The sequence below is a fragment of the Aythya ferina genome (assembly GCF_964211825.1).
Source record: "Aythya ferina genome assembly, chromosome: 1".
Taxonomy (NCBI): domain Eukaryota; kingdom Metazoa; phylum Chordata; class Aves; order Anseriformes; family Anatidae; genus Aythya; species Aythya ferina.
The window spans coordinates 192,756,823-192,775,556 of record NC_140296.1 but is presented as its reverse complement, the minus strand read 5'-3'; the positions used below and the strand labels follow the sequence as shown (position 1 = coordinate 192,775,556).

Here is an 18,734-nt window from a genome sequence, read left to right as displayed (position 1 = left end):
GAATTTGGCTTCAATGCAAAAGCATGAGTGTAGAATCAACCTAACAAGCGGATGTACACAGAGGAGTGTGTGCCTGTGGGAATGTCCTGCACTTCTCTGTGTGTGTTACACAAGAGTCTCTCCTATCCTATACTCCCCAAAATTATGATCTTCTGCAATTACATGGATTCTGCCTTTCCTGCCAGCTTTTCTCTGGATCATACCTCGTGACAATGGTGGATTCATTTGGATGTACAAAAGAGCTCTTTTTTTTTTTTTTTTTTTTTTTTTTTGCCAGTTTACTGGCTGTACCCCTAGCAAATGGAGTTCCTCACCAAATCCACAGAATCATAGAATATCCCGAGTTGGAAAGGACCCACAGGGATCACTGAGTCCAGCTCCTGGCTCCACACAGGACCACCTAAAGTCAGACCCTGTGTCTGAGAGCGCTGTCCAAACACTTCTTGAACTCCAGCAGCTCGGTGCCATGCCTACTGCCCTGGGGAGCCTGTCCCAGTGCCCGACCACCCTCTGGGTGCAGACCCTTTCCCTAACCCCCAGCCTGACCCTCCCCTGTCCCAGCTCCATGCCGTTCCCTCGGGTCCTGTCGCTGTCCCCAGAGAGCAGAGCTCAGCGCCTGCCCCTCCGCTCCCCTCGTGAGGGAGCTGCAGGCCGCCATGAGGCCTCCCCTCAGCCTGCTCTGCTCTGGGCTGAGCAAACCAAGGGACCTCAGCTGCTCCACACATTCTTGCCCTCTACGCCCTTCACCATCTTTGCAGTCCTCCTTTGGGCACTGTCTATAGTTTTATGTCTTTATATTGAGCTGCCCAAAACCGCACACAGCATCCCATGTGTCTCAACTCATTTGAGGCTGGAAGAAGCCCTTCCACAGCCTTAGGGGCTTTCCCCCTAGTTTTCGGCAGTACCAGAGGACAAACTGTGGGTTCAGACAGGCCCCAGAAATGATCCAGTATGGATAGTGTTCGGATGTGTCTGATTGATTTCTGCCCATGTCTTACATGGGAAGTGTAAATGTAAATTTCCCACACTTCTCTTCACGTGCTCACAGTAGACTAACTCCTCAGCATTTTTCTTTTAACCTTTATTTTTTTTTTTTTTATTTTTTTTTGACAAATGCCCATTGTCGAGTGAGAGGGTTTTAATGGCTTGGCACGGGATTCAAGGCATGTTACAGGTGCACCCACTGAACTGTGACTGAATGTCAGCACGCCATTAGCTGCCATTTTGTTAGTCCCAGGCTGACCACTTCGCTTCTACATAGAGCCCTCCATTAACAACTGAGTGTGCTCATCTGACAGCAAGCGGGCCGTCATCACACCACGCTCGCTTCAAGGGCTGGCAGCAGGGATCTGCAGGCAGCGCCTGGCTCAGCCCCAGCCCTGCTGGCTGGAAATGCAGCCGTGGGCTGTCATGTGCCCACGGCCAGCTCAGGCACGGCAGCGTCCTTTCACTCACAAGACCCTGACATGACTCCGTCCAAAGAGCTCTGCATAGTTGGCAGCCAGCCTGCTTGTGATTTTCCAGTGGCACGTGTTCAGCGACGGCTGCCGTTAGCTTTGGCAGATGCAAGGAAAACATTTTGTAACCCTGGAAAATCCCCAGCACTCACACACCGACTGACTGCTAAGAGCATCCTCCTGCAGTGGTATCTCCAGGCTGAGAAGCATCAAGGAGAGTCAGCAACAGGCTGGAGCCGTAGAAAAGAAGGAAGAAGGGCAGGGAGAGAAGGAGGAGAAAGCAAGAAGCAATTTTTTGTCTCTTCAATAATTTCATAATAATATTTCTTATTCAAAGTCTTGAACAGTCAGTAGTTAGCCCTCAAAACCATGCAGCTTTCAAGCCATGCACTTGACTTAAAAAACAGGCTCTTAATACAGCTGAGATTCCTTTCCATTTGTCTTCTGATCCTTTACCTTTAGGAGGTGACATTCTCCAGCATTTCTCTGCAGTCTCAATAGCTAGAAACTTACATTTAATTGTGAAAGCTGAGATCCTCACTTAATCATATGACTACAGAAGCTGGGGACTTAAGAAGTACATTGTGTACCATGGGACCAGCAATCAGCATGTTGGCAACACTGCAGCATTTCCCTGGAGAGCTCATCCCGCCATGATTAATGTCCCAAAGATAATGTACAAGGTGGCAGATGAGCCAAAGGAGGGATCTAAAGGTCACATTCAGCCCTGTGCGATGAACCATCACAAGCCTATAGATCACGTACCTCTCAAGTAGGACCTCTACACCTTGGCTAGGCTGATTTTCATGGTGACCCCAACACTGGATTGAATTTCACACAAGGTGCACTTAGAAGAGCCAACAGTTCTGCTGGTGGTTGCAAAAGTGAGCAGATGCAAAATCTCAGAACTAGAAAAAGGCTTGGGATTTGGGCCTTATGTCTTATTACCCCCAAACCTCTCTTGTGTTGACCAAAAAGTTGCTTCTAATTCAGAAAGTAACTTTTGGACAAAAGTAATGGCACAATATATACAAGAGAGGGAATGAGATATGAAAAGTTTTGATTAGTGTGTTACATGTGTCTTACATACATGTATAGAAATAAAAAGATTTAATTTTTACACATTTTCAATTAAAATGTTGTTATTTTTCATTTTGAAGGTAGGCTTTTTTCTGAAACTTTCCTATTTTGATAACAAGAATAGAATAACAGCTAAACAGACACAAAGCATAATATTTTGGATCCAGCAGAATATTTCAACTGTGTGTAAATAAAACGTTCTTTATTTTGACTGCTCTATTAAGAAAATCAATCCTCAGCCTGGGACTCATCTCCGACACGCTGACAAATGCAGAAGATTGCCCAGGTGCCTCCAGGGAGCCAGGGCTGGAGGCAGCAGAGCCCCCAGAGCTGCCCCACGCTGCAGCAAAGCCAATAATGACTTGGTTGCTGTGAGAGCTGCGTTGGGCAGAGGCGGTCACATTGCACCCAGCTGCTGCTTCCTGCTTCAGCTGGTGCAAGGGCACATTGCTCGGGGCCAGAGCTCGTTCAAAAGCTTGTGAGGGAGCAGGTGACGACTGTGAGCTTTGCAGTCAGCCAGCAGTATGTTTTCTGTATTTCTGTGTTATGGTAAGACCCCTGAACGCCCTTGCCAATGCCATGGACATCAGCAGCACCATACCCAAGCAGATCCTACCTCTCTTGGGATATGTTAGATCTTTTGTCTTGTTGTTGTTGTTGTTATTATTAAGGAAAGAAAAAGTAAGAAGAAGGATTGCTGGTGTTTTGTTTTGTCTTGTTTTTCTCCATGGTTTGCACAGCCAGATAGAGGGCTTCATTATCTTCTGGATTCTGGAGCAATTTCTGGGTGAAGATCATACCAAAGGTTGGATTTCTTGGCTCCATTTTCATGGACCACTCCAAAATGAAGGGGCATATGTTGCAAGATGGGCCCTCAGCTACTGCAAGTCCTCAGAAGACTTTGCTGTGGCAGTGCATTTCTGGGGAAGGCATTTGGAGCAAGTACAGAGTGAGCATTTGGGGGCATATTTTGCCTCTGTGATGTTTTCCCCATGCCAGGGAATGGGGTGAAGTGTCCCAGGGCAGGGTGGAGTGATATGCATGGCTGTGGTTTAGCACTAAAATAAAACACAGAGTGGAGGAACACGCTCAGACAGGAAATCACTTATTTCCTTGTGCTGCTGCTATGACAGCAATGTTGATATTGGATCTTCCCTACTTAAAAGAAAAAAGCAAGTTAACCAAAATAGGGCCTGATTCCTGTAAGGACAAGCCGTCACCTTCCCTGAAAGGTGATTTTCTACAGCCCCTGTGCACAGAGCATCAACCACGCAGGCTGCCAGAGGTGGACAGTTACACATTTGTCTTCCTTTATCTACAAGATGCACAGCTCTGAGTGGGGAAAAAATAGTGATTTAATTCTGTTTGGTTGAACACAGTAAGAAATGAGGAGGGATTTTCCAATAATACTTGAGGCAGTTTCATTCCCATTGCCCTTGAGACAGAGATTTATTGTCCTGTCACTCAGTGGCAGCTGCTTGCACTCTTAACTCCTGCGCTGCCTTGGGGAAGAGGATAACAGTCTTCAGTGACCAGAAGACCTTCTCAGGTCACTTCAGGAGGGAGAACTTAGGATTTCCTGGCTCTGCTGTGGTTTTCTGCCTCTGTGCTTCCTCTGAGACGATGCTATGCTCTCTGCTCAGCCTTTCAGCAAAAAGGACCAACCTCCTCTTGTTTCTTTTTTTCCTTGCAATTTGTTCTCTCTGTGTTGCCAAGAAAAGACAAGTCAAAAAGAGCTATAGTTTCATCAACCCTTTCCCAGCACCACAGGCAAATTTGAACTTTTGAACAAAGTTGGAGCAGGGAGTATTTGTGAGTTGTGTGGCAGCAATTGACTGCAGAGGAAAATCGATGCTCCCCATCAAAACAGCTCAATAGCCTCGTGTGCACCCGCAGCAGTTTCCTTTCCAAGATGCTATGTTTTGCCCTAGTAACTCTTCCAGTTGTCATCATTAACCTGAGTCTCTGTTTCACCTGCAAACATTTCAGCTTGGCTGGCATATGAGCAGGCTCAGGTCAGTTCACCTTCTTTAAAATGTGCAGGAACGGAGACCTGCACCAAGGAACTGGGGATTTTGTGAAATGACGTACAGGAGGCTGCAGCAACGTGCATTTAATGACTCGAAGGGACCTGTATCTGATGCATGGGGATCTATAGGAGACTGGAGTCGGGCACAGCCACCCTGGGGGTTTTAAGGCCCAAGAGGACAACGCACTGGGCACCTTGCCTTCATCTCCACGGACCCTGGTTGGAATAGGAGCTCAGCTTCAGCCTTCTGGCCCCAACCATTTGGTGATTTGATGATCTCGTATGCAGGGCTCCCCACTGAGAAGCTGTACCAACTCAAAGCTGTACCATCTCAAATCATGAGTAATTTAAAATCAATGTGGATTAAGCAAAACATATTATTATTATTATTATTATTATTATTATTATTATTATTATTATTATTATTATTATTTATGGGCTGGTGTGCCTGGTATCCACCTCATGCCCTGGGGCCAGGACGGTGCAGTTCTCTCCCTGTCTAGTTCTTGGAAGCAAAGCATGAAGCATCAGCAGCGTCCTCACCTTCTCTAGGGTTTCCTATTCTTGCTTAAGAAGTAGTTCTTTCCTTGAAAAGAAACCTATTTGTGCCTGTCTACCTGCATGGCATCTCCTTCTTCCTTCCTTGGTTCCCTCCCAGCCTCACCTGCTGTTTGTCCTACTCCATAGAGAATGTCCTCATTGATCTTGTGGGCAGTGGCCATCATTTTTTTTTGTTTGTTTGTTTCTGGGAGCATGCCATGACCTTCAGACCTGTCCTGCTGTGTCCCTACCCAACTCTGACTAACTGCTGTCAAATTCAGTTCAGCTGCAGCTGTCTGGAGTTGCCCAGCTAGACCAAGCCAGATGTCAGCCTTCCCCTGCCTGGAGTCACCTCACCAGGGTTTTAAAGTCCACCTACTTTCATTAAAAAGAAACCAGATTGGTGAGAGCGGTGATGCTGCAGCAGTGGGGATGAATGATGTGGTGACTTGTGCAATGCAGAGGCTGCACTGTCCACTTGCTGTGCAGGCATTTCTGTGTCCACACACGTGGAAACCCCACGGTGAGGTGGTGGAGGCCGTGTCCCCACCAGCTGGCTGTCAGCTGGGGATGGGGTACCCAGTGCTGGGAACACAGAAGTGCATGATCCCATCCCACAGTGCTGTCAGACAAGTGACCTAGCTCCAACATGCTGCTCAACCCGGTCGTGAAGGCATTTGGTTGTCACCTACGTGTCGAAAGACATAGATGTGCTGTCGTGTGCATGGGATTACTCCAGCAGATGCCAGCCTCTGAGAGTCCACACCAGCCTGAACAAACCCATCACTGACATGGGGTCTGCTGCAGAAGGCAGCACTGGGTGGCACAAATCTTTGTCCTGTGGTGTCCTCTGAGAAGGACAAACCCAGTCTTTTGCTCCAGGAGATATCAAACCTTTCTCAGGGCAAAAAGCATCTCTAGATCCTAACTGCGGGGTTCCTATGTAGCTTTCTATCTAATTGCTGATTCTGATGTGAAATCAGGCAAGGTTCATTATAATTTTCATAGCTATATGTGGGCCAAATATTTGTGCCCAAATGTACTTGTTTTCACAAAGCATTTGTTTGAAAGATTTGGGGCCAAAGGCAATAAAAAGAGAGAGGAAGGGGAGGAGAAAGGCTCTGTCTATTCTAATACATGCAGCAGCCTGAAACGCCGGCCTGTGGTGCCTGTGGCAGTGGCTGTTGCGTTGCAGCCTCCACCACACACAAGTCCCTGAACAGGGCCAGAGCCAGCGCCTCGGGGTGAGGCAGCCATCCCTGGCCTCTTTTATTTAGCAATATGGGCATGAGCAGCAAGCCCACAACAGTTTGCTATAAAGCAGGAGGTATTTCATATGGGAAATGCATTCCTCAGAATGAAATGATTTCAAAACAGCCCAGACCTATTGCATGTACCAGAAACACTCTGCTTTGCTTTGCCACTAGGTCCTTCAAAGGTCCTCGTGCCGTGATATCAGCGTTTTCTTTTGTCCCATCTGGATCAGACCAGCATCCTGATTTCTGAAGAGCTGCTCTGCCATTCCCACCCTCCAAGGACTCTCCTCTCACCTAAGCTCTTGCCGTTCTTGTGGCAAACCTCAGTCAGCCCGGCAGCAGGGGCTCTTTGGACCACTTCACCTTGAAGAAAGTACATAGAAATATAGAATGGGTTGGGTTGGAAGGGACCTTAAAGCCCACCCAGTGCCACCCCCTGCCATGGGCAGGGACACCTCCCACCAGCCCAGGTTGCCCAAAGCCCCATCCAGCCTGGCCTTGGACACCTCCAGGGATGGGGCAGCCACAGCTTCTCTGGGCAGCCTGTGCCAGGGCCTCACCACCCTCAGAGTAAAGAATTTCTTCTTTGTATCTAATCTAAATCTCCCCTCTTTTAGGTTAAAGCCATTCCCCCTTGTCCTATCACTACACCCCTGACAAAGAGTCCCTCCCCAGCTTTCCTGCAGGGCCCCTTTAGGCACTGGCAGGCTGCTGTAAGGTCTCCCTGCAGCCTTCTCTTCTCCAGGCTGAACAACCCCAACTCATTCAGCCTCTCTTCACAGGAGAGGTGCTCCAGCCCTCTGAGCATCCTCTGGACTTGTTCCAATCCATCCATGTCCTTTTGTGCTGGGGGCCCCAGAGCTGAACACAGGGCTCCAGATGGGGTCTCATGGGGGCAGAGCAGAGGGACACAATCCCCTCCCTCACCCTGCTGGCCACACTTCTGTTGATGCAGCCCAGGACACGGTTGGCTTTCCGGGCTGCAAGTGCACATTACTGGCTCATGTTGAGCTTCTCATCAACCAGCACCCCCAGGGCCTTCTCTTCAGGGCTTCTCTCAATCCATTCTCCACTCAGCCTGGGTTTGTGCTTGGGATTGCCCTGACCCAGCTGCGGGACCTTGCCCTTGGCCTTGTTGAACCTCAGGAGGTTGGCACAGGCCCACCTCTCAGGCCTGTCCAGGTCCCTCTGGGTGGCATCCCTTCCCTCCTGCATGTCAGCATTAAACAGTGCTGGTCCCAATACTGATCCCTGAGGAATGCCACCTGTCACCGGTCTCCACCTCAACATCAAGCCTTTGACCACAACCCTTTGAGTGTGACCATCCAGCCAATTCCTTACCCACCGACTGGTCCTCATCTTCACCATATCATCTGGAGAATGGATGACTTTTATGGGTTACAAAACAACAGAAAGCTCACAAAACAAAACAACAACAAAAACAAGCAGTAAAGGATCATAACTAATGCTCAGGAGGCTTTCCAATGGAAAGAGAAAGCCAGGTGTGAGACACGGTACCTGTCAGAGCTCAGCAACTCCAAGCTCAGAAAACTAAAGTAGATCAGTCCCAAAGCTGCTGGGTTAGGTCTGGAGCTGTGGAGGTGTTTTTATAGCAGTTTGGCTGCCTTGGGAGTTTTGTGGCTCCTGCAGGATGAGGTCAAGCCTCCAGGGTTCAGACTGGATTTACTGCAAAAACTCTGGGGACTTTCTTTATGGCTGGGATTTTTTATGACACTTGAATTACCTGTTTCAGATGCAGAAAAGTCTCTGTATATTATACTTTATTATATTTATTAGATAAGTTTAAGCATGATAGCTCAATTCTTGGGTATTTTCAGACTCAGTGCTGTGAACTTTAGAGACAACCACTATGCCATTTTATTCCTGGCTATTCTGGAAAGTGTCTGGCTAAGCTGCAAGCGGGCAAAAAATAAATGATGGGTGATTTTTTGAAGACATTAATTCCAGATGAAGGTTCCTCATGTACAGCTGTCAGGGAGAGCAGTTTGGAAATGATCATCTCAGCAAGGGAATGGTTTTGTCCTTCTTGGTTTCAAATAAATACATCTCTTGCTCCAGCTGGGGACCTAAGCAAAGGCAGGCTGGCACTGATTATACACTGACTGGTATTAAAATGTCATTTCAGCCCCTGGAGGATAAAAATCAACGGCAGCAGCTCTCAGGAAGAACTGCAGCAGGATGTGTTATCAAGCAACAAGGGGGAAAGATAGGGCACTTAGTGTCTTCTCGAACAACCACAGACCTGCACGTTCATTTGTTAGGAATTTGAATAAGATGGGCACAGCTGCACACAACCTGCTCTGCTGCAACCCCGGTGGGTTATGAAACACACTGTGCAAATATAAGTCATTAGCATCGACTTTTTGGCCCTAAGCCACAATAAAAGGTACCCGCGAGGAGCCTTTGTTTCATGCCTTTGGTGTGCCATGGGGCGTAAGGCCAAAGGCAGCGTCACTTCACCCAGCTGGGAAGTGCATTTAGCACCTTGCCAGTGTGGGATCTGGAGGGTCATTCCAGGATGAAGACTTTTTTTTTGTCTTTTTTTAAATTTTTTTTTCTTTTTCTTTTTTGGCCATTAAAAAACACCACTTTTTTTTTTTTTTTTTCCCCCATAATTAGGGTGAATGTAATTGGCTTTGTGTGCTTCCTCAAATCTTTCTCTGGTGTGGGAAGTAGGGGAAAAAAAAACAACAAACAAAAAATGGAAAGGCAGTTTACTTACCTATCTTTAATTATTTCCTTTGGTTTCCCTTAGCCACCTTATTTCCTGGAAAAGAATATCTTTAGCAGAGAACAGGGTTTTGAGTGGACCTTTATCTTGCTCTAAAGATGCATCACATTAGTTTCAGTCAAGAATACATCCTTTCTGGGATAAAAATCTGCAGCAAAACAGTACCAAGTCTTCTAGATATTTTAGAGAAGCAAGATGTGCCTTTAGTGTAAAGTTTATTTCTTTTTTTTTCATTAGCCTCCTTTGGTAAAAAGGGAGAGAGCCAGAAATGCTTCCTCTGTTGCTTTGAAGCTGCGCTATTTGGAAGAAAGAAATAAAAACAAAACATCAAATAGCAGGAGATCAGTGACAGAGGGACAAACAAGGACAAGCCAACATCTCACCTGTCCTCCCTGTGCCACATATAGGTTCGGGCAAACCTTCCAGTGGTTGTGTCCCACCTTCTGGCTGCAGGGGCGGGGGAAATGAGACAGAAGGGGCTGCCCTATTTCTTTTATTTTTTGCATCAGTGTACCGGAAAGTAATGCTGGAACTTTTGGCAGCTTCTTGCAGACCACAGGTGTGCAGCCGCAGCCCCACAGGCTCCACTTTCCTCCTGGGGCTGGTTTTCCTTGGGGGGGTGGACTTTCCTGCTCCCCAAAAATCAAAATTACAAAACTGTTATGAAGCGATGATCACATCTTCTTGCTTAGGTCAGCTTAAACATCTTTGTTTCAAATAATGCAAAAACAAACAAACAAACAAACAAACAAACCCACTTCATTTTTATTTCAGGTCTATTTAATTCTTTGATTCATTCTATTATTGAACTCAAACTTGTAGGTAAACTTAATATTTGAAAGGTTTTGCTGACAAACTCAGCAGTTCAGCAGTTGTCTCCAAACTTTGCTAACTGTGCATCCAATGGGCAGATTTATTGAAACCAAGCCTTTCTGCCAACGGTTCTGGTTTTAACAAACTGGCATTTTTAAAGGAAAAATATGCTTCACAGGAGAAATTCCAGCTCTCTTTGCTGAAGTTATTGTATAAAGGCTTTCATAACAGTCAAAAGGTCAGTTTGTTTTCTTGGAGAAAGAAAGTTCTTATTTTCTTCTACTCTCCTCTAACTGAATAGGAAATAAAAACAGATAAACATTCACGGGAGTAAAATGCATTTTGGACTTCTATAGGCACTTTATATGTTTGAAATACTGTAGAAAAAAAGTAATTAAGTAGCTTAAAACTTTGGTAGCTGAGCTGGGGATCCTGAAGCTTTGAAAATACTGAATTGCTGAGGCTGGGATGTCTGGCACTTGCTGGTGCCTGTAGCCCAGGTGGAGGGCTCTGCATTTCAGAAGCCACCAGAGCAAGCAAGGCTTTGCCTAAAGCAGCAGGCAGGAGTGTGTGGTGCTGCATCGAGCACTTTGTTAACACTCGGATTCATGTAAAATGTATAGCACATGGGACACTTCACACTGAAACCAGTGCATCAAATGACAGCATATGTGGGAACTGCATTCTTTGCTTTAAGCAAAAAGCTGCTTGCTTGTGAACAGGGCACAGGAGATGGCATCCAGATGGACAAACAGACTCTGCCTGTGTGAGGGAGAGATCTGTTCAGTTTAATGAAGACTGTCTGGACTTTCCCTGGGTCTGTGCTTATTATCCTGTGTCTTGGAGAAGCAACCTTGAGGGCATTTCCAAAACTATTGTTCATGTTCTGGCTTGCTGATGCTGTGGAGATGTAAACAGCTCAGGAAATGAGTCCAGTTTTTTGGGTACTGTTCGGACCCTCACTGGCAGCTCAGGGTATGCTCTCCTCCCCACTCAGCATGTTCCTAGCAGAAAAGTCCCAAGTCACAAACAACTCAAAATAGCAAAATGATCTCATAGATCAGTAGCTAAAAATACAGGGAAGACTCTAGTTACAAACACTGTGGTCTGCTGGTTTATTATTCAAGTGGCAGAGGAAGGCATCACAGAATCCTGGATTCTTCCACTTCTGAAATAATTATTCCTTTCTGCTGTTGTCTACTGTCCTGTCCTGACCAGCACTGAGCTAGCACTGAGCCTGTTGAAGAGGACCTTATGCAGAAGAAGTGTCAGTGTGCAAGGCTCATCTCACATGGGCCACCAGCTTTTCCAACACCTACCCGTCAGCGGGGGATACTCTGTCCCAGGCCTGCACCAACAGGTCAGAGAAACCCACACCCTGTTCTGGGATGGCAGGCAGCTCCCTGAAGGAAATAATCCCCATAAAGACACCTGGAAGGTGCAATAGTGTTGGCCAGCAGCTTGATGCTTCCTGAAGACGATGCACTTCTGCCATCGCTGGAGGTGGGAGCAGAGTCGCTCCAGGGGCTGCTCCTTGCTCGTGCTGGTCACCAGCTTGGGAGCTGAAAGGTCACTGGTAAAAAAAGCCCTGGCCTGTGCAGGACTCCTGTGGCAGCGCCCATTCCTTCGGCTATTTTAGATGCAGGCAGAGGGATCCAGCATCCACACAGCTGCCTGCAGAGTGCCGTGGTCTGGACTGTGCTGTCCCCCAGCTTATAGCCTGGCTGTCTTTAGAGTTCAGTTTTGAAACACAAACACATCCCACTGGGATGGCTCAGCATGGAGGGATGCTGTGTGTGCATGCCAGAAGATGACTTCCCTTCCCTGCTCACACCTGATGAGCGGGAGGGATATGAAAGAGGAAAATGCCTCGCATAACAAATCCTTTTTGTCATTCTGTGGTATGCTGGGCATTTGGGGGGAGTGTCCTCTTCATCCTCGCTCAGTTCATTGGCCTCCCCACACTCTTCTCGATGTTGTGCTTCTCTGATCCAGGCCTGGTTTGGATGTAACTCACCACCCTGAATTTTACACAGGCATCAGCCATAGTTTGCTCTGGCAATACCAACGCCACAGTGGCCTCTTAGGCCCCAGAGCTGCAGACTGCTGTCCAGAGGCCACAGGAGCTGGGAGGTTGGCAGGGCAGCATGGTGGCTCCACCAGAGGGTAGAGGAGGGGCTGCTCCACATCAGGGCCCGTCCTGGACAGCTGGAAACCACACCAAGCAAAGCCCTCTGCTAGCCCACAAGGAATTTCACAGCCCCCAAGGAGCTGCGCTTTGGGGCTGTGGTGGGGGTGTGAGCATTTCTGCAGAAGAGGAAAACTCCTGGTGAGTGAGCAGGACTGCAGGAACCCAGGGAAGCCACCAGAGCTGGCTCTGAAAGACGTATTCCAGTACATTATCTCTGTCACACTTAGATAATCCCAAAATACAGCACATATCTGTGTCTGAGCTGCTCTAAAAATGCAGAGACCTCCCAGAGAGGTCTGTGGTGCCACCGCGGGTGGTCAGGCCCTGGCTGACACAGTACAGTCACTGAGCTCCTCCTTGGCAGATCTGCTCTCTGTGCAGCTGCCTGGCACCTGTGAGCACGGGGAAGGCCAGGACTTTCTTCTCCAGACACATGTGGAGACCTTTACTGTGGAAAAGTCCATCAGCAGTCACACACTGTGCCTGTGGTGTGCTCCTGCTGCTGCCTGTGCTCATCCCATCCATGCCCACAGCTTCAGAGCCCCTCAGAGCTCTGCCTCCCCTTTCAACAAAACTCCTGTGCTTAAATGATGGCATTCCTGGCTTTCCTTGAAAGGCAAGCAAGCCCCAGACTCATTCTGTGCATTATCTTCTTTCTGCTGACAGAAAATCACCTGGGCTGGCTTATGTGTTTGACTATTTGCCGCTGGTGTAACAGGGGCTGGGGGCTGGCTGCCCTTCCCCGCCGGGCAGCGGGTATCACTGGCTCGTGCTGAACCTTGTGTATCTCCAGAACCTGCCCTCCCTTTACAAGTTTTGTTCCTCGACTATCTTCTTCTACCTCATCAGCATTGCTCACTGTTTTGTGCTGACTTTTGGCACATAAACATTGCTGAACTCCACATTTATGCTCATTTCAGGAGCCTGTAAATGTTGCTGAAGCAGCGTGTTGGGGACGTAGCATCAACTGGATTGAGGCCCACCACAGCTGTCTTCCACCTTCCGTATCCTCCAAGTACGTGGGTTTAATTTCACAGAAATAGAGCTGCAAGCTGCATGATGGCCTGCTGATTCTGCTCTGGTGCCAAGAGCCTCTGGCTGCCCTGTGCAGCCTCAGGTGGGACCTGTCCACCCTGCCCATGGCCCAGGAGCCCCATTTCAGCCTAGCTGGGCTCTGGTCCTGTGGCTCAGAAAGGTTGATCTCACACAGACCTGTGCCCAGGGAGGGAAGAGCTGTCAGGTGAGAGGTGTGCCAGGCAGGCCAGCCCCCAGGGTGATGGTCTCCTCTTCTTGTGTGACTTTACCAAGCCAACACACGGCTCCTGCCTCTCCCCTGAGAGCAGTGTTTTCTCCAGCCAAATATTCTTAGCACATTCCTTCCCTAAAGGTATTTCCTTTCGTAATTAGGAATTGCAGCAGAAAGGAGGATTTGGCCAGCAGCACTTCCTGCTCAAAGCTAAATGGAGAAGGAGGTCCTTAATGGAGAAGGAGATATCTATACCCTTCCAGTTCAGAGCACTTTAGTGGCCAGTAGTGGCAAAGGCAATTACTAGAGCATGGGTCTGAATGCTGTTGCCCTTTTAATGATGGGATTGCAGATCTGTTGGATTACAAAAAACATTGTGGTGACATGTTCATTCCTCCAGGGCATTAGTACACCATTGTATTTGGTTTTAAAAACTTGTGCAATATGGAGTTACTAAGGAATTAACTATATAGATTAAAAACTGGTTCTTTCACTTATCTCTGATCAATGACTCATATTGGTCAGTAGGAGCCACCAAGTGTAACCACTTTTAGCAGGAATGCCAAAGGGTTGGGGTCATTTTTCTACAGTTCAGTTTGTTTATCAGTGAACTAGACAATGGCATAAAACTTCTGCTGGAAAAGTCTGTGGAAAAGGCAAATTGGAAGGTAGTGAAGAGGGAGAAAGATGGGTTACTGTTATGCAAACCTGCCTTGCCTGGTCACAGTCCCGTGACACCCACTGGCAGGTAGCTAAATACCAACTTATACAACACCAGAGACAGACATGCAGACTGTCTTGGCAAGCAATAATTCATAGACAGATTTAGGAGTAATCATAGATGAACACTTCAGCATAAGCTACCAGTCAGTTGGCAGCTGAAAAGGCTGATTACACAACCCTTCCATCTACAAAATGAAGCTACCAGGAAGAAACAGGGCAAGGACCCCTGTATGCCTTTGTGAAAAATCATAGCACATGAAAGATCACAGCCCATGAAAGAACACTGTTAGAATGTCTTTAGTCTTTATGGACTTTTCCTTCTATATATAGAATATACATGCATATGCATTCATCTGTCTATTCATATATAGAGATTTGTGTCTGTAATATATATATATATATATGTATATATACTTAGATGTATGTGATCCCTGTACAGCCAGCATGTATAAAAGAACAATTATCTTGTCCCAAGGGACTCTGCTGAACTAGGTGACTATTATCAGATGAATAAAACTGCAGAATTGCACCATTTGCCACTGAGAATTTCCTTCCAGTATGGCAAAGACAGCAGAAGAGCAAGGATCAGTTTCACAAATGCCATGAATTTTCTGGAGTTTGATTTTCTAAATCTTCAAAGGATTCTTGATCTTGCTGAGAAATGCATAGAAAGACCAAGTGACTGAGGTTGAAGTTGGACAAACTCAACTCCAAAATTGTGGTGGTAGGAATGAGCTTAAACAGCTGGGAAAGAAATGTCCCCAGATGACATCTCAAGAGGAAGTCACGTTTCACAGACCAGAGTTCCTTGAAGGAAACAACAGGTGTGTGGGTAAGGGAGATCCTTTTAATATAACCTACTTTTATTCCAGAAAGGCATAGAATGAGGTTTGCTTATCAGACATCTCCAAGGAAGCTAAGAAATTTTGTGATATGAGGGGAGGTACTTACATATATAAAACATTGATCAAAAGATAGGAAACGGTAGGAAAAATACTCAGCTTTCACAGAAAGGAGTGGAGTTTCTTAGTGATCTGTGCAGGAACTCATGCTGCTCAACATATTATGAAACAGTCTAGAGAAGGATGAGTAACAAGGGGACAGTTTGCTGGAGATGCTGTTATTCAAGGTAGTAAAGACATGTATTGATTGCAAAGAATTGCTAAAGGATCTTATAAAACACCATGACAGCAAATTAAGATTGGAGATGAAATCCAGTGTACATAAGCATAAACTGATGTACATAGCACATAATTCTACCTCACACATGAAATGATGCATTATGAATAATCTACTACCACTTAAACACAAAATCCCAGAGTTATAAACAATAGATTAATAAAAATGCCAGTACAAAGCTCAGTAGCAATAAAACCAAGCAAACTAAGCAGTTCAAGTGTTAGGAAAGAACAGAGGGTGTAACACAGAGCTTTATGCCATCGTATAAGCCCTGGTTCTCTTGCATCCATCACATCTTTCCATTGATATTGTCCCATTACAGAAAAGGATGAACTTGAATTAGAAAAGGTTTAGAGAGATGAAAATGAAGATCCAGAGCATGGAAGAGCTTCTGTACAAGAAATAAGTACATAGGTTGGGACAGTTCAGCCAGGAGTAGGACGACCATACAGATCTATATACACATGAATGGCTTAGAAAAGGTGAAATATGTTCTTTCCTTTTCTGAAGGGAAGACTTAGAGCGAGAAAGTAGCTGTTGGCAGGATGAGAACAAACAAAAGTACTAGCTCTTAACACCGTGTGTAGTTAAGCTGTGCTATTACAATAGGTTGTTTCAGATGCTGAAAGTTCACATGGTGTTTAAGGAGAGACTGGACAAATTTAAGAAAGAAAAGACTATTGATAAGTTGGTAAATACAATGTGTTTCCTGTGGCTTGGGAAATCTATGATCTACAGGCTGGGGGTGGTGGATAAAGAAAGTCAGCTGAAAAAGAACTAGAGGCAGCCTTAGCCAACACACCTCTCTCGTGTTTCCTACAATACAACAATCACTGGAGTGACAGTGTTTGTGTCTAATTGGTTGACTTGGGAAGGAGTTCCTACTTATGATCATATCACAACCTGCAAAGTCACTTTCATGCTCTTCTCATGCTGGTTTACAGCACACCACATATTCAATAACCACATGGGTTCTCGTCTCACAGTGCCTTTGAGCAGGACTGTTGTTGTAGCATGGAAGAAACTGATAGAACTCTTTACGTGTCTTTCCCAGTTTCATACAGGCTGTAAAAAAAAACAATCAGGGATGGAACATGCACACACTTTTGTATGACAAAATAGCCACTGGAATAGCATCCACAGGTAGAAGCAGAGCTGGAGCTGAATTAGTCTAACGAAACCCAGCAAAAATGCATTTTTCCCCCCTCAGGTGATCAGGACTGCAGCAGGATGTGTATTTCAGAGTGTTTGGAATTTCACAGTGGTTAGGAGACACAGCATTGCACTCTGTATATTTGAGCACTTCGTCTTGCTGCTCTGTGTGCAGCGTTGCCTCCTTGTCTGATGGGATTAACTGTGTGTGCACAGCCTCTGGAATCTGGCTGAGACCGGTGAGTCAAGAAGCAGCTGCAGAAACCAAGCTAAAATGTTTGAGTATTCAGCTATGTTTTAGCAATTAGAAAGACTAACTGTGTGTTTCAGTATATGGCATCACAGCATGTATAATTTTTAAGAGAACAAATGCTTTTGGTTTTGCCAGGCTCATGTGTATTAACGTTTTCATGGTCACAAGTCAGGACACGAAAGGCTGCACCAGGACAGCTTTCTTTTTTGGTTTTACTGTACTAATCTATTTGCTTTTGTCTGAAGGTGTAAAGATTGCAAAACCTTGTACAGAGGTGAAATCTTCCCTTTACCTTGTGCAGATTTATAGCTGCAATAAAAGCAAATAATGGTCTTCAGGCAAGAGTGCTGGAGGTGAGGCTGCAAAAACCACAGGGTGTGGGAAGAATGGTAGCTTTAATGAAGTTTGTCATTGGCATTTGGCTTAACAAGTAGCTATAAGCCTTGAAAAATGGATTAAGGTTAGACTGGGGCACATTAGCACACCACTGCTTTGTTATCACATGGACACGGCCACCCTCTGTTTTGGCTGAACAGCCTCAATGCTTCTTGCAACAGATTACAGGATAGACTCGAACCTCCTCAGCTGAGACAGAAATCAAGGGGAGGCACCCTCACCCGAGGGAGATTAGCTGTCATGCTCTGACCCTTCTGTGACTTACAGACACACCCATACCCAAAGCCATTTAACCTGCAGATTATCCTCTTAAATTGCTGGATAGGTCATCTTTCTGACACACCAAAAAACAAGCCACAATTCCTTAGGCTTAAAAGTAGGGTAACATCTCTTGGAACATGAAAAACTCCCTCAAAGGGCAGAGCATGCTAGCTTGCTTTCTTTAGTCAGCTGAGGAAACTGCATCCCAATCAATGTGACAAAGGAGCTTTCTTCTCTTCCCTTTAGTAAGAAAAAGAATGAAGATCAAGACTGATAATCAATTTTCTTTAGCAGGTATAAGGTTTTTAGTCCATGCAATTCACCTGACTTTTTTATTACTCTTTTGGTGGTATGAATACTCAGTCATTATAAAATGCTTCCTCATCCTCTTTCATAAAAAGAGGTGATGTGAAAGCTTTAAATAGCTACATTAATAACACAATCTAGTGACAAAGAAGTGAAAATTCACACCCCTCAGATCCTTCCATGCATTCTTTATCCATCCACTTGAATTTCTTAAATACCTTAGTTTCAGTAAATGCTGAAGCCATTTTCAATAATTTATAATTCCCTGGCTCTATCCAATATATGTACTTGACACAGGCATAGGGAACAACCCTCAAGAATTGGATTTCCAAGTCTCACAGTGTAAATCAATAAAACAACAACAACGTAGTGTTGCATATAGTAATAAAGTATCCTTGTTTAATTATATCTAGAAGCAATGTTAACTGATTTAGATACAACCTAAACTGCTGGAGAAAAAGGAGCTGTAAAATCCAAATGTTCTGATTTTTGACCTAATAGTAAACTAGCTATAAACTAGCTATAAACTTGTCCTTCTTCTCAGAGGAGCTGTAGAAGAGGGAAGTAAAAACACTGCTAGAATCATGAGGGACTCCTCCTTCCCTCTCCTTAGGAGACCTCCCTGCTCCAGCCAGGAGCAGGATAGAGAACTACAGTGCTGGTTCCAGGAAACCTCATCAGAAATTGAAAAGTCTAAAAATTCTATTCAAAAAGCAGAGATAAAGAGCTGTAAGGAAACAATATTGATCAAAATACATTACTTGAGACGAATCCTACTGACTTCACTCCCAAGTCTTTTGAATCACTCTGTATTACCTTACAGCAGAAAACAGGTTACCTATCAATACAAGAACTCTACAGGAAAATACTTTTTGGTAAAGCTGTATTAAGTACTTCTCATCCTTTACCATAAAAAACAAATATCTTAGATAAACGAAATGGGTGTTTTTAAATGATTAGCAACGTTGGCTGTGCTATCAGTAAAGCAATGAAAAAATTGTCTAGGGTTTACAATTGTGATTTCAGCAAGCCTGACTTTATGGAGTAGCTTCAATTTCAGAATTTCCTTATTTCTGATGGCCAAGTTATTTAGAAGGCAT

General features: G+C 45.5%; 1 long non-coding RNA gene across 1 annotated transcript; it reads right to left on the bottom strand.

Annotated features, from left to right (window-relative positions):
* Positions 1 to 1,596: 1,596 nt before the first annotated feature.
* Positions 1,597 to 10,079, bottom strand: LOC311439904. The gene is made up of 2 exons (XR_014695067.1): positions 6,657 to 10,079; positions 1,597 to 4,240 (listed from the first exon to the last, which is right to left on the bottom strand). It is a non-coding gene; the product is annotated as an uncharacterized lncRNA (long non-coding RNA).
* Positions 10,080 to 18,734: the final 8,655 nt, after the last annotated feature.